Source organism: Cololabis saira, chromosome 14, assembly GCF_033807715.1.
Source record: "Cololabis saira isolate AMF1-May2022 chromosome 14, fColSai1.1, whole genome shotgun sequence".
NCBI classification, from domain to species: Eukaryota; Metazoa; Chordata; class Actinopteri; order Beloniformes; family Belonidae; genus Cololabis; species Cololabis saira.
The window spans coordinates 18210928-18232692 of record NC_084600.1 but is presented as its reverse complement, the minus strand read 5'-3'; the positions used below and the strand labels follow the sequence as shown (position 1 = coordinate 18232692).

The window sequence follows — 21765 nt, the reverse complement described above, 5'->3', positions numbered from 1 at the left end:
TAGTTTTGATCTTGTGTTTGTGGTCCGTTTCCTGTTTTATTTTGAAACTGTGTGTCCTTGTGTTTTAGTTATAGTTTGACTTCCCTTGTTCATATCAGTCATGATTGTTTGCACCTGTGTCTCCTTAGCACCATAGAGTGTATATAACAATGGACAATGCAATTGGTCATGTGACCCACTGGTTTCTGAAGACTGGTTTTGAAGCCAGTTTTTCCTCATATGAGGTGCAGCCATGTTGCTAAGGAAGCCAACGGGAACATGCTGACCGCTTGTATATCAAAGTTAGCTTTGGTCTCAGCTTCTTCAGCCAAACCCCACTGAAATATCTGCAGAGCTGCTGGCAGACATTTACATCAGAATATAGGCTACAGTTTAACAAGTTGACTTGACGGAGAAATCTGAAATGATTGTCGCGTTCAGCCGATGCCTAGTTTGTATAGGTGGCTGCTTACTCTGCTTAGCACAATAGCATGTAGTTTACGGATGAGGTAATAATGACTAGCCACTGGCTGAGCCGACTGTCAGTCAATTGTATTAGAAATACATTTAATTTAAAATCTCCTGGGGTATTACAAAATAATTCACCCCAATTAGAGTTGTCATGGGTGTGAAATCAAAGGATTGAGATTTAAATGGATTTTTGAACCAGGCTGCAAATATGTTTATTTCTGCTCTAAAGTTGGACATTTTAACATTGGAGTCGATTGAGATTGACTCTCTTTTGGAGCCAGCCACTAGCGTTTAATCAAGGAACTGCAACAAATCTTATTTCAGCATGAGACTCAATGGAGAAGTAAGACCGTTAGAGCTTGTTAGCCCCAGTGAGTGTAAATCTTGTCTTTTCTCATCTTTCCCTTCCTCCCCGGTCCGTCTGTTTTTTTGCCTGTTTGTAAGGACATCCCACCAGTTTTTCAATCCATCTGTTTGGTCTTCTACCTGGTTGGTTTTTGAGTTTTATTTTTCTAGTGAACCCCTTTTCGCATTTTCTTTGTATTCCTGCAAGTGCAGAGCCTTTTGTTTAAAAGAAAATGTCTTTTTTGTTGCATCCTGCTTTAAGGTCCTCACCACAAAGTCACCACACGACAACTTTAGTATATTCAAGGGACAAATTACTGAATTCTGTTGCATGTTTAAATGTTGTTGTTGTGCACAGCAGGTTTTAAACATCTATTAGACCAATTACAACCCACTACAGTTTTCTGTGGTTTGTTTAAAAGACATCAAATTTTCAGGTGAATGGGATTCAGTCTTGTGCCATTAGTTTGGATTGTAAAAATCCCAAACGATGCTTAAAGATTTACTGCAGAATACTCACTGTCATATTTTTTTTATTCTTGATGTAGTTCACAGCAGAGCTCTTTATAATGTGGGACATTACAGAGACAACACATGTCTACTCCAATCTGAAATGCATGTAACTTCATTAAGCTGAAATATATATCGCATTTTCTTAGTTGTTACTGAGAATAAAGATATATGACCAATGTAAACTTGCTTCGGGGATGAAATAGAGATGCATTATAAACCAACAGTTTAACTTGACTGTAACTGCAGTGACATGCTGTTTTTCTCCCATGTAACTTCTCTTGGGGCTAGAATTGAACCCACAGAGTATTTGTCTATTTGTTCTACTACTTGAGGATTGCGATGACCTGTCATATTTCGTTTTTTTCATGGGGTTGCGAGTAGAGTTGGGAAGGCAAGGTCCATTTCTCTGTTACTTACTTCCGCTCTCCTGCCTGACCTCCAGTGCTCTGATCTCTGCAGGTCACTTGCTCTTATCTCCCTGCTCCTTATGCTCTTATCTCCTCTTATCTGTACGACATTTGGCAAGACTTAAATCGCCATGGAAACAGGAATATTATTAGTGTCAAAGGGATTACAAAAAAAAAAAAAATGGAGTCTAGGGATATAAAGCTTGTGTGTCTCTAGGTTTCTGTGTCATTTGTAACAGTGTGTGTGTTGGACTAGACAAGTATAAATGTAAATGCGTATTTTTGCATGTGTGCAAGAAGGGATTAAGCAGACTACTATTATCCTTAAATAGTTTAACGTACTGTATAATACAGCAAAAATGTCCAGATGTCTTGATCCTCCCATTTAGACCACTATATTTAAGCCATTTAAACTGATCTCCCCTTTTCATTAATGCATTCAGACTTCTATTCAACATGAAACAAAAAATAAAATAAAAAATCCTATAGTACAGCTGGCATCACATGTCGCCATGTAAAAATTATTCTACGGTTTGATATATATGTTATTTTCCAGGTCAATACAAACTCAGACACATTGACACAATACTGCATCATTCTTTCTTAAATATATTTTACACGCAAAAGTAAGTACACCTTACCCAGGTGCCGCCAATTACATTTATGGGATTAATTAGTATAACCATCTCTATATAAGTAGATGTTTTAAAAGTTTACTTGTCTGGAGCAATCATGTGCTTATACAACGCCATGGAGGAAGCACTTTTTGCTGCCCATCAAACTAAGAAAGGTTACACATTTCTGACCAAACACTTTAGAAGTGAAAAAAACACTTTCAAGTTTTGAATATCCCAGCAGGTTCATGCCAAGGCCACATTGTGCAATGGCCAAAAAAACAAACAAATAAACAAAACAAAAACACACATACACCCAAAAACAACAACACCTCAGTCTCTCGCAGGCTGTTAGCTTGTTCAATGTAATATAATATAACAGTATGATTTTAAAAATAAAAAAAGACTGTACAAGTCTGGCACATTCAGAAGATTTATCAGAGGAAAGCCTCTTCTCTCTGCTAAGAACATGACAGCAGAGCTTAGGTTTGCATAGTTGCTGCTGAGAAAACCACTAAAATTATGAAACAATGTATTTTGTACAGACAAGACCAAAGTAAAGCTCCACGGCCTTAGTACATAGGACCGTGTCTGGGGAAAAGCCAAGACACCATTAACCAACTGTCAAGCATGTGGTGGAGGGGTGATTATTTGTGCTTTATTTTATTTTTTGGAGCCACAGGACCTAGGCATATTACAGCCACTAAATAGGCCATGAACTCTTCTGTACACCAAAGACGTCTAGTCAAATGTTACACTATTTATAAAGACTAAAGCTTGACAGAAATTGTGTCATGCAGCCCAATTATCTCAATAACACCAATAACTGGACAACTAAATAGCAGAAACATAAAATAATCAAGGCAGTGCAATGTCCAAGTCAACTCAACACTATTTGGAGCTGTGCATAAACAAGTGCTAACAAACCTAAAGGAAATGAATAAAGAAGACTGGGCCAAAAATGTTTCATGATCATATGAGAAACCGGTAATGCCGTACAGAAAATTATTGCTTCAAGGTATTGCTGTTGAAGGTTATTTTACAAGCGAATAAATCACTGAGATAACATAGTTTTAATACATGCAGTTTCTGCATGTTGTCTGTAATAAATATTGATACAATTTGACATGCTATGGTATTGTACATCCGAGGTTGTATTCATCTTTTTTTAAACCCAAGTTGGGAAAAGATTTTTTTCAGTTTTTAATGATATTATAATCCTTTAAACCTTAGAGTTGGAAGAAGATGTACTGCTTTCTTGTTCACATAACTTCAAAAACAACCTCCGTAGCACCAGACCTTTTCCACAACAAAACGACGAGTCGCCGATACAAGATGTCATTTTCAACCTAACATGACTGACACCTCTGAACTTCACAGAGTGATATATTCGTGAATCACACATCAACTCGATCTAGCAACGCAAGTTTCTAGTCGCCGCAGCAGCATTCAAATAATGGCCATTATTTTCTGCTGAAAATATTTGACACTGATGCACACAATTTTTTTTCTCCCCCTTCATCCAACATGAGTTGACATGGGCTTTCAAGATGCTTCCCCACATCGCAGTGTCACAGGTACAAAACAGTTTGACACTCCCCAAGGCTTTGCAGATAATGTTTGCCACATAAAAAAATTAGCAAAAATAGAAAGGCAAAGCATGCAGCTGAGTTCTGAACATGTGTAGGTGACACATTTTCCGTGGAGATATCTTCAGAGCCGTTCTCACAGTTGGCTGGTTGGTAGTTTCAGCAGATGCTGGCTGACAGCTTAGGTGATCACAAGCCTTATGTGGGTGGAGTCAGTGTAGAGAACAGTCACCACTGTCTTGTTGACCGACAGCATAAGGGACAAAAATGACTGCAAGCCACAGGGTGTGTCTGGGTTCTTGTGTGTAGTGCCAATCTCAGCATTTCTGCGTAGGCTTGCTGTTTAGTTGAAGAGTGTTAATTGTAACTGCAGCGCAGCTGTAAGCTCTCAGCGCTTGACAGTACTGCATATGTGATTTCTCAATATGATAGCATAAACGCATACGAGACATGACTCGGGTGATTGACACACCGTGTAAAAACACGGACAGATGTTGAAGCTTATGTGACATACCTCAGCAGATGTTGTCTCATGTATGGCATCCCCTCTCACATGGGGAAGAACAGATTGACCAAAATATATAATTAAAGTAAGTGCCAAGTGATGTGACAGATGTAGAGTGGTACCCTTGCTTTAATTAACTGTGCAGTTCTTGACAATGGATTTTTATTGGGAATGTTAACAGGTATCTAGATTTGTGCTTCAGTACATATTTTAATATGTTTAAACGTTACAGCTCATGGGTTTACAAAATAACCCCTTTTTTGCTTTATAAAAGCTATAATTGCATGTGTCATTGCTTAATTTTCATGTTTTACAGTCTTAATTAGTGAACGTTTCTTTGCAAAGTACTCTTTTGTTGCATGAAACCTGACTTATTTAACTAACTGATCAAAAACTCTGATCATAAACCTGTGACATGGACCCTTTGAGTTTGTGAACGTCTTGGTGAGCACTATATCGAGTATTAGACATTTGTACAATCACAAATGCACCATTGCAAACAATCAAATGTGGCAGATCTGGGATACAATTGTATATAAAATAAGATTATTATATATGCAAATGTATGAATTAATCTACATGGACTAAAAGGCACTGTTAATAGATTTGCTGAGATTTAGAGTGTAACCTGGTGACATCGGACCCCACTGCACTGTTGTCAATGCTTGTGGCGTAACCTGGAGTTGAGGCTGAGGCTTAACTACATCTTTATTGCAGTGTCCTCAAAATCATGTCTCTTTTTTAATGTGTTTACTGAAACCTGAAGAGGTAAGTTTTTAACAAGAGTTTAGACACTTCATTTGACAAGAGAGACATGCATTTCACCCAGCACAGCAGTTTTCTTAATATTTCCTTTTATTAAGTGTCATGCAGGGTGCTGCAACCAACGGGAAAATAGATATTTATGATGCATTATTTATTTTACTAGGATCATTACACAGTGCAGGAAAAGACATGGAACTCACACAAAAACAACAATACACAGTGGGATATGCCTTGCTAGCAGTAGACCATAGACTTCATTAGGAGAACTTAGATAAACCCTCGGTCATCCATAGGCTTTCTTAAGAGTGGTTGTGAAGCCTCTTTTTCCTCCCAAAGTGTGGGTGGCCAGAGCGACCAGGCCCGGGCAACACGCCCACCTTATGTCAACCTAAAAATATCACCAGCATTGCTTTATATTAATTATCATCAAATCCGTCCAAACATCCTCATTTCAAGTCAAACGACGGCCATAACGCGCGCTGACCGAGCTGACACGATGACTAGCAGAGTTCCGCCACGAGTGCCGCAACGGTCACTCGGCCTGTGGTTAAAGGGTTAGTCCAGCTCTAGTCAGGCAGGACCTTCCAACACTGCGAGTTGCAGCCTGGTGTACTGATGTCCCATGGCTTCTGGCTCTTTCAGCCGATCCAGTCCAGTGGAGCTGCAGAGCTATCCCCAAACATTTTCCACAGGACCTCTCATTTTAAATGTTGTTTCAGGGCAGAAGTCAGAAGTGTCAGCTGCATTTAGTCGATGCTGAGTTAACTGAAGCTGCTTCTTCTTAGCCAAGCGCCATCTGTAGAGTTTTCCAGGTCAACCCTCTGCCAATCATGGTGGTCTGTTTTTAAAAATTAATATTACAACAAAACTCTTTTAAAATATAAATGATTATGCTTGGTTAGCACAGTATTTACTTCTGAGCTGTGAATGAAGTCCAAAACGCTAAATAGCAAAAGTGATGACAGATAGGCTTTGGCTGTGCTGGGTGCCAGTCCAAAGACCAAGCTCCTGTTTTTGCAGGGCTTTTTTCTGCTTTTTATTTATTTGATCTGATGTTGTACAGACATATATCCCCCCAGTATAGTTGTCCTGAATGTGAAATTTAGCTGTGGAGATCATAATGGCTTTTGGAACTTAAAAAAAAAAAAATCTGGACATTTTAACACGGGGATCAAAATACTTTTTTTTTCTCTCTCTTTGTGAGCGAACCCCAATGCTCAGTTGATAAACTGCAATTGTTCCTATTTCCTGGACTGCATCAACGTGGATGTGAGAATGTTGGATCTAGGAAGTGGGGAGACTGCCACTGTCCTGAGGGTCTTCTACACACATCACAAGATTCGGCAGGAGCTGTGACTTTTACTGGCTTTCAAGATCCACTTCTCATGCGCTGTGCTATTGGTCACTCTTTTTGCATTATGAAAAAACAAAAAACAACAAAAAAGCAAACGTGTGGGCATCCCTGGAATTCCCAGCCCTAGCCATCGTCGGTAATAATTCTCACGATCTCTTTCCAAACTAATTTTATATGTTTGGCAGTCAATTAATCTGCACCTGTTCTTGTACAACTCTGATTTAATTAAACCAGTTGGTAGACTATGTGATGTCTAACTGACTGATTTCATTGGCACTGCTATGGCATCACATGTTGCTTTTGAGCCTTTGGTAATGATGTTTTGCATAATAATTATATTTTTGGCCTTTCTGCTCATGATTTGTGACATTTTGTGAACTCACAACATCTCGTGACAGATTTCAGTAGCTCATCAAGGCCATTCGGATCTTGTTGTTTTTTTCCCTCTTCTGTCTTGTCAGTCTGTGTAACTTAAAGTGGCTCTAAATGCGTTGGGATGACAATAATTAGGATTTGAGCACAAACAAGTCTAAGTGCTTGATAAGATGATTGTGATCAAATCACCACCCTTTCAAATACTTTCGTAATGATTTGAAATCAATATTTCTTTTAATTATTATTCCGAATGATGGGGGTTTTTTTTGAGTAAAATGATTCGTCTTATGTAGACTGTATTGACTCATAGGGTTCATCTTGATATTGTAATGTTGCTTGTATCTAGTTTCCAGCCTTTTTAGCTGCAGATCACTTAGATCTTTCCATGTTGCACCACTGAAGTCAAGTGCAACTTCAAGCTTAACTGTGGGCTCAACTCAAAATGTTGGGTTTAGCACCATGTTAAACTGCAGCTAAGTTGCCACGTGCTAACTGACCATATTCGAAAATCGATACTGTATTTTTCTACAAAGGTCCACAAAGACCGATATTGACAATGGTATCACACAACCATACTACACTCGTATGTGTTAATACAGTATTATATTGTTTGAATATTCCATTCTTTAAAAATGTACTTATATTCTCTGCCTTACGATAAATATATGTTTTTGAACTCAGTTACCCTAAAATAATTATTTTTTTCAGATAATGGTTATAAAAAAAAGGAGAATTCTCCAATAAATCCTATCCAGAGAACAGCCTGAAGCTAAAATGTTAATTATTTAAATAATGTATGCCCGAGAAAAGGCTTGTTGAGGGTGTCAAAGCTCCCACAGATGTTTGAGATGTCCTAATTAGATCACAGTGCTATCCAAGCATGTGCCGGCTATATGGGGAAAGCAAGTCTTTGTTTTATTTCTCTACACTCAGAACTACTGCCATCAATTTAGAAACATTTTGATCTTCTCCCAAGACGCCGTATAGAAATGTTCAGCCCTCTAATTGCTTTAGATTAACCCACTTAAGCACAGAATTCCTGAATTACAATTTCTGGGATATGGCTTTGTAGAACAGATAAATTACCTCAGAACAAAGTTGAGGAGATCTGACAGAAGAAAGTGTGTGTGCCATTGCCTTAAAGTAAAAAAAAAAAAAAAAATCTGAAATGTTTATTGAAAGATAAAACGACGTTCAAAAATCTCAACCAACCAGTCGTAACTAATGGTTGTCATGTTCGGCGTGCGTGTAGAACAGATGAAATTCAGCTGCGTGGACAAGACCTTTTCTGCCAGCTGTTCCAAAGCTTCTGTGAAAATTGAGCAACTCTGCAGGAACAGCGGAGAGAAAGATGATGTGCTTGTGTGAGGCTCGCCCAAAAAAAAGCAACTCCATGCCTCTATGGTCCTTTATCAAAACACTTCCAATTATACAAAATGCTCCTTATGTGTTTAAAATGCCAAATTTGCAAAAGAGCAGTAAAAGCAGTAAAAAACCACCAACACCCAGAAAAAAAAAAGAAAGACCTGACTCATTTACAAGGTGCTGTAGCTCAGCTGTGATGAATCTCAATAGATGTCCTTAGAGTTGCTTTCATGCCGCCCGCACCTGTTTGAGTAATATTGTAATTAAACTGGGGACAGTGGGAATTTTCCTCAGGGTCTTGGCAAGTTAAACCATTCTGCCGCAATTTTGTTACTGAGCCTGGGCAGACATTTACATCCAGAAACTGTGTCGTTTTCAAGAAAATTATTGTGCATTGCAAATTCATATACTGAATTAATTAATTATGGACAGTACCTTATGTGCTGTGTAGTTAAGCCAAAGAGGTAGAAAGGGAAATGGTTATTTCTATATAAAATTATGATTGACACTTTAATTTAAGGACAGTATCAGTGAACAACACGTGAAGCTACCTGCCTCTAACAGAATATTGAGTCTTGGCTTTTGGCTCAAATCTTGACCACAAGAGACCGGTACGCCAAACTGTTCTGCCCGTCGATCCCATGCTGCACTCTTCTTAAAGTACTCCACTTGAGGCAGCACCTCGCTCCCAACCCAGAGAGGGAACTCCACCCTTTTACTGATTGAGAACCACGGCCTCAGATTTGGGAGGCAGAGCTTTTCATCCCAAACTGCTTCACACTAAACTGTGGACCTCTCCAGTGATGGCTGATGATCTTTGCTCAAATGACACACACAAGTACGAGTAAATTAGTCAATTTGTAATTACTTGATAGATGGTTGCGAAGCCTATGTTATGGCCAAGACAAATCAAACTTATGAGCATTTATAGCGCCATTTCTGCATCAGTCGCCTCTTCAAACAGCTGCCAAACACACTACTGGACGTTACTCCAGTTTTAGTATTGTACATGGGTAGTGACTAAAAGATGTTGACATGAAATTTTACTGAAATGACAGCAACATAGCAAATAAGAAATATGCTAAAGTACAAAGTATGTACAACCGCACAGATCACTGGACTTACCGTAAAACACCTAATAAAGGCCCAGGCGTTTATTTGGGGCCTGCGTTTATTAATTGTGTCTCCATTCAACCCAAATCTTATTGTTCGTCTTCGGACACTGAAGCCGTTCGTCTTCAGGAATCGATCGGTTGTCAGGCTAGCGCCGTTGTATGGCAGCTTCGCCGACAACCAGTGTGTGAATGTGTGAGTATGGGTGAACATCTACAGTGTAAAGCGCTTTGGGGCTGTAGGAGTACAGCCGGAAAGCGCTATATAAGTGTAAGCCATTGGCCATTTACCATTTAGCCAGCCAGCGCTAGCCTCGAACGACTTCTCGTTGTCTATGGTCTGATACAACTCTTTTCCAATTACTCTTATAATCTTCCGCGACTCACGCTGATGTTTGGCACGCTTGTGAAGTTTGCAAGCTAAGGGAAAAGAGAGAGGCAAAAAAAGGAGGGGAAAAGAGGTGAGCGAAGAGCTAGAGGCTACAAGTCCACCTCTTTCCCCTCCTTTTTATTCTCCCCTTTCTCTTCAATACGTGAGCCGCTCAACTTCACACGTCATCAGTGAGGTCACTATAAAATGAAATAGTCACACACTTTTCAATTTGTTTAAGATTATTTGTTTGTGTTTAGGTAAGCTATACGGTAGAATACGGTAGAATATTTTTTTGGCCACCAGAAAAACCCAGCCAGTTTGACCCAGCCTTTATTTGGGATGGGCATTTAATATAAAAAATATTTCCTACACCTGGCGGATAATTGGGACCGGCAGCAAATTGGGACTCGACCATTATTTGAAGTTTTACGGAAACTCCAGGTTCAATAGTTCAAGTCAAGTTTATTCGTAGATGATATCACTCCCGGGCACATGGAAGAAAACATTTCACAAGGACGTTCACGTGTCAATCACGGCGAAATGTACGGTAGCTTTAGTGAGATAAAACTGGTATTAGCAGATGTGCTAAACCAGGAGCATCCAGTTTCAGGCCTCGAGTCTCACTGCCCGGATTTAGACTTGGGCACCACTGTGCTGAAACCGCAGCACAAGTGGCTCTTGTCAACAAAGCAGAGCTGTACGCCACCATGTGGTCAGAAGTGAGAGTGCTACATAGAGGCTTTAAACCGAAGCCCCGTGTGACGTTGAAACAGGCCACTGGAACCTGTTGCTTCTCTGCGTTTCGACTAGTTGGAATCACATTGCAACATCAAAAGGTACGTTGTAGGCTACTTCTGTATGTTGTGTTCATGAGTACAATCTGATGTACAAGAAAAATAAATTAGGTTAAAAGGTCGCTTTTTAAATGTCATACTGTGTGACTAACTGCACATGAATGGCACTTAATTTGTGAAGAAAAAAAAAGGTAAATTTTGCTAATTTTCCAACATTCGTGGTGAAAAAATACAAATTAGAATCTATTAGATGACTAAAATGACTTGGAAAAAAAGTTAAACCAAGCATATCCTGGTATATCAGATAATCTTTTTAGCGTCCCTGCAAACACCTGCTGTCTTTTCCATTTATGTGATGCTCCTGCATTTGTTGATCTCATGAATGTTTGCTGTGTTGCAAGCGCCATGTGTAGTTTCAGCACAGTTGCTGTCGAATTGTTAATGTTTTCTTCATTTGCAGCTGCTTTTGTTGCTTGTATTGTCTTCGGGGGCCGTGAACTGATTTTTTTTTTTTTTTTTTTTTTTTGCCACTGTAAATATTAATTGGCTCAAAGTGTGTTTAAACTCGCACAAATGAGTGAGTCTTGGTCATATTATGTTTATGTGACTGTCCCAGACCTTTGAGCATTGTTATAGTTTGCCCTCTCGATACCCTTGAATGTGTGATATTGCATGATGGTTGCTGAAGAAACCGGTGACTCACCTTAGCCATTAGAGCTGATAATTAGCCCTGTTGGGTCCAAGATTTGACACCTTTTTTCACACTGCACTTAATGAGAATTTAACATTTAAACAAAAGTGAGTGATGTAAAGCATAGAGGAACATGTGCTCCACTGTATTCATCGCTGCTTAAAAAAACTGTGAATGCACTGTCCATATGTACACACAGCTCAAAATGCTTTTATTAATCCACAATGAACAAGTGCGGGCCTCCTCAGGGCTTCTTGTTCGCAGTTACTTAAAGCCAGAAGCAGTGGATTCGTAGCGCAGAAAGCAGGGTCGAGTAAGACAGCATGAGTCTTAATTAACCTGCTTCTTTGTCAAGCAGGGCCCACACTTTGTGAACTTTAGGCATCCCTTTGAGCTGGGATTAGCCCAATTTAGTTCAATACAGCTGTTTGAAGTCAGGAGAGGTGTATTTCAGACAAGGCCAGAGGCAAAATTTGCACTTGTTCTACAAGAATGTGACACATTATTCTCTCTTACTTGTACTCAAGACCAGTGGAACCAAGAAATCATCGGAGAGATGTCATCTACATTTCTGTGAATATCTGGGTACACATGGAGTGCGGCTGACTTATTTTCCCTATCGTCTCCTATCTTCATTCCCAGTCTGCCTTCCAGTATTTTTCAGAGACACTCACATATCTTTGTGCAGCACATATTTGCCCTGGCTGATTACCCAGAAAGGGAAGGCCAGAAGGAAAGTGGAGTAATTTACCCTGCCTGTGCGGCATGTGTTGCTTACTGTTTTATTGGGGCAAAGCGAGATTCAGAACAGTGCATTGGCTTTGCATTACATTGAAAAATTGTGGTTGTGTGCGCATTGTTTAGTTTCCAATTCTGCTGCCATTTCACATCTTAACTCTGTTTCCAATTTCCTGTTGTAAGCTCAAACACTATGCATCTTAGTTTACCAAACCGACTTAAGTATACCACGCTATTATACATACATTAAAACCAACACACACACGCACACCCTAGAAAAGCTTAGTGAAAGAAATGCAGCATTTTTGGCTCAGATCATGTGATGTTTGTGTCACGATAACTAACACTGAAAGGCTGCATTACAAGTAATGGATGTGCGTTTCTTTGATCCAGGCTTAAGGGCATGGCTGGATCTTATCAAATACAAAGATGACAGGAGCAGATTGTAAGTAGGAAGCTTTCACAGTTCTAGTTATTTTTAACTTGGAATCTAGTACCGAAGAAAGAAAACAACAAGAGGCTCTAATGTGATGTACACAGTGGACTTGTTCACTGCTTCTCCTCTTACATCATCTCCCTTTCCTTTCCTCCCACATCCTTCCATAAATACTGGATCTGTTGGCTCCGTAGTGCGACCGGTTCATAATTTCTTCTGTACATTCAGGTAACCGTCACACGGAGGCCAGACTTAAAACGCAGACACCAGTGGGTGAAATAATGTTACAGTCATCAAGGAGTGGGATTTCAGGCATGCAGTAGCCAGCAGTGGGGCAAGCAGACAGGCTTCACATCAGCAGCAGCAACAACAACAACTGGTTGTCAGGAAAACCGAAAACAGGGGGGTGAGACAGAGAGATGCTGGCCAGATGCTGTCACAGACATGCACAGACAGACATGCAGCAAGAGGACAGGCGGAGTAACACATACGGTACATCCCTTGAGTTACTTTCATATTTTTTTTTTGGTGAAACTTCACAGAATAATGAGTGTGCACAAATTGTCAGTCCAACAGTGAGCTTGTGTCGTCTAACAAAACAGTAAATGTCATGTAATACAGTAAACGTTTGAAGTTCACATGCCTTCCAGATTGTTAGGATTTGAAATGCTCTCTTACTTCTTTACTTGTTTTATATGAGAAAACAACACAACAGAAGACTCCAGAGTTCACTTTCATTATTTTGTGTTAAAGCATTGCATTAAAAATACTGGATGCCTTTAATTTCATTTTGTTTAGGATGGGTGAACACAAAGACTCAACTAGCAGCTTCCACTGGAAGTAATTAAATTAAAGCATCCTAAAATATTCTTCATGCATCCTGAGAGGATTTGGTGTGTTCACGGAAAATCTTTTTACATAAAAATGTGACAATTTCACATAAGAAAAAGAAAAGTTGTCTTTGGGAAGATGAAAAACACTCTCTGCAACTAATTTCAGTGTTTGCAGCATTACAGTTTCTTATTATTACGACTAGCTGCTAAATTTGGACATTAGGGATGGACTTCAAGCACTTCATATTACCAAATGTGCGTCTTTTATGAGAAAAAATAAAAACAAGTCAAGGTGCTAATATTGTCTGGTTTCTCAAGTCATGCTCAACTTGATTTTCTCACCTACAGTAACTTCCTGCACTAGATTTTACTTTTTACCATATGAATTACAAAAAAAACCTCATAAACCCATATTTTTAAATCCCAAAAGAATATGGAAACAGTATGAACATGTTTAAATAGTAAAATTACATATATATATTTGGGGAGAGGAATGTTGTCTCATTCTTGAGTAATACATAATACTTAATTGTCCTGTGCATTTGTCATTACGCCCCAAATGTGTCCAGCCTGTGAGCGTTTTGAGCTGTAGGTAGACCAGGTTTGCACACACGTGTTTAGTGTTATCTTGCTGAAAGATGCAACGTCTTCCCTAAAATAAAGAATAGACAGGAGCATGTGTGTTTTTATGAAACCTGCAAATTCCTTTGCTTTCTCAGCCCAGATTGTAATGCACCTCTATATAATCACAGATGGAGCCCTTTCAGCAGGCCAGATGATCCCTTTCCCCTTTCGTCCAGAGGATGTGCTATTCATCTTTTTAGTTTCAATTTGATTTGATACATCTTTCTGACCACAAAACAGTTTTCTACTATGCCCGAGTTTATTTTGAACGATCTTTGCCCCAGAGTGTCTGAAGTAGGTCCACATGTGGCTACTTCTTTGATGGCCGAGCTTTAACCTGCATTTGTGATTTGTACACAGCGAGACAATGATTTCAAAGAGTGTTCCTGAGTCCATGCAGTGTTTTCCATTACAGAATGCTGTCTGTTTTTAATGCAGCACTGCCTGAGGGCTCAGAAGATCATGAGCATCTAATACTCGTCTTCCGCCTCATCCCCCGCACTTATAGATTACTGCAGATTTTCAACATTTTTCAATGATATTATGCATTACTGTAGATTAGGAGATACTGAATGTCTTTGCAATTTTACAATAACGCATTATTTTCTTTTTTTTCCCACAATTAGTAGTTTTTCACAGATTGGTGAACTTCCATCTTTATTTCCAAAATGCTTTATTTATACCATGTCACTGATCAATTTCCAACTGACCCTAATTATCTGCAAGAGGCTTCTTTTAAGCACCACATTAATTTCCGGTCTTTTGTGAAGCATGTCCCAACTTTTTATGGACAGGTCAAATACTTTCTTTTTTTCACAAAATGGCAAAAATGCTCTATTGTAAATATAAAATATTATTTTTATGCGATCATTCAGTTTGACTAAGTGTGTTCAAGTTTTATTTACATCTTACGCAAACGTCCCAATTTTTTTTCTCAGACTTAGATTTGTTGTTAGATTAAACTTGCTAGATGTTAAAATGTGTTTTATGTGGGCCTTGATATAAAAACCCTCTTTTAGTGTTATGGGAATGAAGAAATATGTGAAGTTGAACCAAGTAAGACTGTATATAGCTATATTTAGACTTTTTTCCCCACATCTAGTTTGAGGCCATAACAAAGCCTTAATAAAAAAATGTATTACAAAAAAAAAAATACTTCAATATTTTCACTACACTATCATACCAGTGCTCTGTAAATTTTTAGGTGTTGGGAGTGATAAAGCCATAGCTATGGGTAGATGATTAAGCCATATTTATATACAACCACATATACTGTATTTAAGATGTCTTTGGCTGATGTTCTGAGTTCCTTCGCATCTTCCTTCAAATGAGTTTGTCCCTGACCAATCCTGTTGGAACTGCTGCCATACATCTCCAGCAGCCAAACTTGTGGACGTCTATAACAGACAAGCAGGAATCTTTTCAGATTATTGAGCTTGCTGGCAGAAGTAGTCAACATCACAGCACCAGAAGCAGCTCTGCAAATTAATACATCATCCAAAAACCTGCCTGTTCTGAATTCCTGCAGTGCCTTTTGGAAAAGAATCTGTCTTTTTAAATGGTACGGGGGGAGGCTTTTTCATAAAAAAAAAAAAAGCTCACGTGACATAATTTCAGTAGTTATTCCAGCCACCAGAAACTGTTAAATCTGTTAATTTAAAAATGACTGTATTTAACTGTTTTGCACTCTTGGTGCGTAAAAATAACTGACTATTGTATAGCATTACTCTGCTCCACTTAGTTTCCTCTTCATGTGGATAGCTCTTCACTGCTTTAAGGAAAAAAATTAATAAATAAAAGTCCTAAACAGGTGGAAAAAAGGGGCAATATTATTCGTGCAGCATCTGCAGACGTCCTTTGAAGTAGGCCATCATGGCAGAATTGAGAAGGTGTGTGTGTGTTACCTTGAGTGTGAGTAGATGGAGATGGATGTCAGCTAGGCAATCTGGCTCTGCACGGTATAAAAGATGGCACAGCTCAATAATCAAGGTTTATGCGGAAACACTGGATGCATACATCACCAGCTGTATTCAGGACAATTACATTTCCTTGGCACTGTGTATATGCCTCTGTGACGGTGTCTGTGTTTTTGCACACTTTTAAAAAGCCTACTGCATTCCAGGACGTCTCAATTAGGAAGGCGCTGAGGGATGTTATCTTTTTTAATTTCTCATGACTTAAGTCAAATTCCAGTTGATGCTTATCGTGCTCATTAAAATGCATGTGTCAGGTTTTTCCACTAGCAGTCAAGTGGAATCCCTGCTTTGTTGGTGGGTTTGAGAGAGAAGCTGAAATGTGATTAGACTCAAGATCATCTTCCTGGACCGTGACATAGATGGACACTTGCGTAGCACTTGCTCTGCATCTCAAGTGCACATATGGCTGCAACCTGCCTATTATGTGGCTGAAATGACAAAAAGTATAAAATGATGAGCTTGAAACACACACGCACGCACGCAAGCGCGCACGCACACACACACACACACACACACACACGGTTGATGAAGAGATTAAATCCTTTTAAAAATGTTAAAGTAATATTTTTATCCTCATTGGATGAAATCTACCTTTTAAAAAGAAACATTTGTTCAATATGTGGTTTAGCTAGACTCACCATTCACAGCCACTTCCACTGATTCATGAGTATCATGTGATGTCACACGGGGTTGTGGCGCCATCATTACGACCAGATTCCAATATGCCTTCTATCTGCTGTGATAACAGCAAATCTAAAAAAAATGGCTTAACCTTTTACAATATCCCCAAAAACCCTGAACGAGTTTGCTGCCACCAATAAGGATCACCAGGATCACACAAAAACCTTTTTATGCTTTCATGAGATGGTTTTTCAGACATGTCAATCCAGTTTATCGCCAAAGTGGAATGGAAACACTTGCACAGCTACGGCAGCACTTCATGTGCCGTAGCTGGTCAACCTAAAGAATCAGATTTTAGTTTCCAGTTGTTTTTGGCCTCATTGATACGATGTAGTTGTATTATAACTCAATCATTTGGCATTACGCTTTACTAATAAATACTCATTTGAATCGTTAATATCACTTGTTTGACAGACTGCTACTTACCCTTCCTGTGATTAAGAACATCTTTTTCGCATCAAAATGATACATTTCGGGATCATCATGCTAGCGGTAGGCTTCGGTGCTTTTGAATGCCTCACGGGCTTTCCCGGTGTATGGAAAGGGATTGTGGATGAGGAAAATGCAAATTTAGTAGAGTTTTACTAAAATTTAGGGCAGGTCAGCTGTTGACAGCAAATATGGATAAAAATTCTAATGTATCCATTTTATTGGAATACTGGTGCTTTTTTCCTCAGCGGTAAAGTCTGCTATTTTAGGGTGTAACACCATGCACTCTTCACCAACACAATGGGGCGGGGGGAGCTTTATTTAATTACTCATAGCATCCAAGGACCACTACTTTATTTTGTTTGTTTTAGATACTGCAAAATTGAAGCAAAGTCATGAATTTGCAATCCTATTTCATGCCCGTCATTGTGGATGTTATTTTGATGAGTAGTCTGGTCACACTGTGAACTGAAGGTCAAATCTAGAGAAACCAAATAAATTAATATTTTGAATTGTTTTACAATTGTAGTTTTTTTTTAACTACATGTTCAAAATAGACTGTTGTTCAGCCTTTTTAAGCAGTAAAAAGCCATAAACCTGTTCCAGGAGTATTTCTACAGGGTATGTAATGGGCTCTGTAGACAGGAAATAGCACAATTGGAAAGAAGATGCTTCCTTCTTCTAGAATTTTTCTATTTTTAAAAATAAGCAGCACAAGCCATTAATTTGCTACTTTGTACACTAGGAATATACTCCGATTCAGCTCCTTTTTTCCATTTCACATTTGCAGACAAATGGACATTTTTGCCACAAAAAAATTAAGCTTTTCCACTTTTCATAGAGTTAACAGTGGAAGCATGAATTCAGCATGCTCCCAATAAAACTCTTTAGATAAAAGAAATGATCAACACAGGGAGGCAGGAGATAGAAGGGATGCAAATGACTTCAATTAGCAGGCCTGTCCTAATGAGTGAACTATCCGCTGAACCCGGACACGTGGATTGATTCCATTTGCGCCTCGCTGTTGGACTGAATTATCACGGTCTTGCCCTCAGAGACTGGCTGGCTGGAAGTCTTGATGAAAAATTGACAGGTGTGTATAATTTGTGAAAAAAAAAAAAAATTAATATAGCACATGTAATGCCCGAGTAAACAACAAAGGCTGGAATCTGATTATGGCCACATGCAATTATCTAGAGAAGCAACATGTGATTTCCTCCATGTGTTTCTCTCCCTCTCTTTTTTTTGAAAGCGAGGGATTGCAAAAGTTTGAGGATGTGCCAACGTAGTGTGCTCACACAATGTGATACTTGTTATGTGTAGTTTGCCTGTTGTTTGAACAGATTTTTCTGGGATGGTGCAGTGACACGAGGTGATTAACTTTATAACAGCACAAAAGTGTCTCCCTTTCTCCAAAGGAGGGAAATGTCCCAGCAGCCATATGACACTTAAACATATGCAATATTATGTGTAGAAGGAGAACAAGGAATCGTGGTTTACACTTGAGCTAATTTATCATTCTTGGCACTTTACATAATTTAATTTATTATATTGGCTTGTAACATTGGTGTGATTTAAGGGCATTTGGATCAGTGAATAAAGTCTTCTAAATGAATGGCATCTGTAAATGAACTTCCTGCGCAGCATCCTGACCACCAGCTCTGTTAATGTCATGGAAAGGCTCAGAAATGCTGACTTGCTCCTCGATGAGATGGAAAATAATTAATGTGATGCAAGTGATCGAGATTAAAAAGTGACGGTCTTTTCCTATTGATCAAGTCTGATGAAAAGCCAGCAGTTCAAAACGATGTGCTCTTACTTTTCCTCAGGCCTGTATGCTTTTGGTCAAATGGACGTGGCCAGATTCGCTTTTATGTAGAAAAAAAAAAAAAGAGAAAGAAATGAAATAACTCCTTTGGGTAAAGCTGTGTGTGGGCTCAGCTCCCTGATGGCATTGCCTGTAGCTAAGATATTATATCACCACACAGTCCAGCCTCCTTACCTTCTGCCAGGCAGATTAGTGCTTTTATCAATAAGCAGCTTAGCACCAAAGTGTCCCTCAATAATATACCATGCTATTTTTTTTTTTTCTTCCTTACTGACTCCTGGGCTTTTTTTCCGCTCTTGCATGGTCTACCTCTCCTCACTCCCCAACATCAACTCCTAAATCTCTCTACTTTCTATTACTCGTACTCAGACAAACAGTAAGACATTATGTATTATTCTCTCCTGGTCACGTCAGGAACCCAGACAGGACCCAGGAGGAGCAGAGAGCAGCATCCCCATCAGACATACTACGCCATTAGAAGCCTGTAGCACACTATAAAACCCATTAAGGTCCATTAGGGTAGTGCTCTGGCCCACAGACACCTCCAAGGCCAGTCAGCCACAAAGGTGCACAGTTACACATGCTATAAAAACTTATCTGATTCGACCATGTGTTCCTCAGCACACATTCTTAGAGTCAGGTATGGTGACATGAAAGGCAGAATAAGTCATTATTAAAGTCTACATGGCTGTCTTTTACCATCAAGGAATTCCCTGATGTTTCGTGACATGTGTTCAATACACTCTCTGCATCATCGCCAGAAAGGCACGTAAAAGAAAGTATCACAACAGTGTGGGAATTGGTGTAAGGGTTATTGAGCATAAACAGATCCCGGCTGAGATTTCTCTCAGGCTTTTGTAGCTGCTGCTTGAACACGTTCTCCTGCTAATGGGAGCTCTTTCACCCTCTTTCGATTGGAACAATTGCATACAGCTGTGAGGTTTCTGCACACTGCCTCTCATGTGATTAGTGTGCTGCTTATTATGTTTGATGAGCCTGACCCAAATCCTTTGGAGGCAGAGACACATATTTATTTTATTTATTTTTTTACATTCCCAAATCCTAAATCAAGTCAAAGGTGAATCACCGTCTGCTATTTCTTGGGCCTTTAAGCTGGGAAATGGGCTCAGGACGACTCCAGCAACATGCCTGGGAATGTTTGGTCTTTGCAGACATCTCCATGACATTTAATAATATTATCAAGGGCTGCAGATGTGCTTGCACATTCAAGTAATACCTGTCTACGAGTCAAAGTTTGCCAGATTCAGGACCGCCTAACATATGGTTTTTAATTAACATTGTAGAAATGTTCATTAATGCGACAAACTGTGGAATTGTATTTTCCACCTTTTTTCACCTTGTTAAAAGCAGGAAACAGCAAAGTGTTGTAGTAATTTACACCAGTACATACGCTATGTTCGTCTTGGTTTTTTTATGTCTTGTTCTTTTACAATTTAACTGGACAAAAAGACATAATGGAAGAACCTATGAAGCAAAAAGAGGACTGCTTATTGCTTATTATACTGTTCTCTTGCTTGAAATTTGCACTGCATGACTGCAGCTGTGTGTGAAGCATGCTGGGGGCATGTTTGGATTACCAACTGGGCAAAGCTGCCAACTGCCTAGGGCCCTTCAAAAGACCCAAATTTACTACATATCATCTGAGTCTATGTACATTTGCAACACATAAACAACTACAATTGACCCTTCTGGTTTCAGAGCTTAAGTGTTTTCTCCAACTGTCTTTGTAGAAAAAAGTATATTTAAACATGATTTGTGGCTGCAACAGTTATTTTTCCTTTTTGGCAATTATCATATTGGTTATTGTTTTGAATACTTGGGTTATTCATTGTTTGCAGATAATAGAAGTATATTTTCCCAGAACCCCAAACATTCTGGAATATCTTGACACAAAACTACTTAAGGTTTTGAGTTTGCTGTCAAAAAAAAATAAACAAAATCATAACCATTCAGATGTATTTTTTTTCCCAAAACCATTCAATATTTAATCAAGAAACACTATTATTGTAAGTTAATGAGCTAATCAAATATTCAACTAATCAGTTCTCTCCAGAAATAATTATTTGAATTTTTGCCCAAAAGCCCCAATAACAGCAGAATGCTAAATAACTACACTGGTGAACAGCGCAATGTGCCACACTTTCAAAACAAAGTTTCTAAAAATGTATGATGTTTCCTCAGTCATTTCTCCCTAAAAATACAATTGGATCCAGAAGTATTTAGCATGCTTTTATCTTTAAACATCCATCCATCCCAAACATCACAACAATGCATTTCAAATAAAAAATGAAGGTGCGATGTGAAGTGTAGAGCCTCACGTTTAATTTAAGAGGTTTCACAAAAATGTTAGTATTAATTAGTGCAGTTCATTCTCACATGTTGTCGAGACAAATGCAGCGGGTAACATGTCTGGAGTTAATATCAGGTGTTGGCGTTGGCCGACAGCTGTTTGACTGCAGCGATCACTAAGAATACCAAGAAATTGCAGTACAAGTAAAGGAAGCGATTATTAGGCGGAAAGTCACTCATTTGGTACATTCTTAAAAAGAAAGTGCTGGCGAGCTAATGGGAAGGACTAGAAGACCACAGAAGACATCTTAAATTAATGATCACAGAATCCTTCCCTTGGGGAAGAATCATTCTTTTACAAAATCTACAATCAAGAGTGCCTTCATGAATGATACAGAGTGCAAAGCACTGGAAACATTAAAGAGAAAACCTCTGTAATCAGATTCTTTTGGACAGATGAAACCTAGATAAGGTTGTATCAGAATGATGAAACGAGAAGAATATGGTAAAGAAACTGACAACTTCACGATCCAAAGCAGACGTCATGTGTCAGGCAGTGTCATGGTATGGGGATATATGGCTGTCAATAAGTAAGATGTCAGTAAGATGGATTATGAGGTGTATAGGACTGTGCTCTCTGTCTCAGTCAATTGTTCTT

General features: G+C 39.0%; 1 protein-coding gene across 1 annotated transcript in view; it reads left to right on the top strand.

Moving 5' to 3' along the window:
• The window catches only part of pcdh1a (protocadherin 1a), a 101490-nt gene that overhangs the window by 11856 nt on the left and 67869 nt on the right, over window positions 1–21765 (top strand). The window lies entirely within an intron of this gene.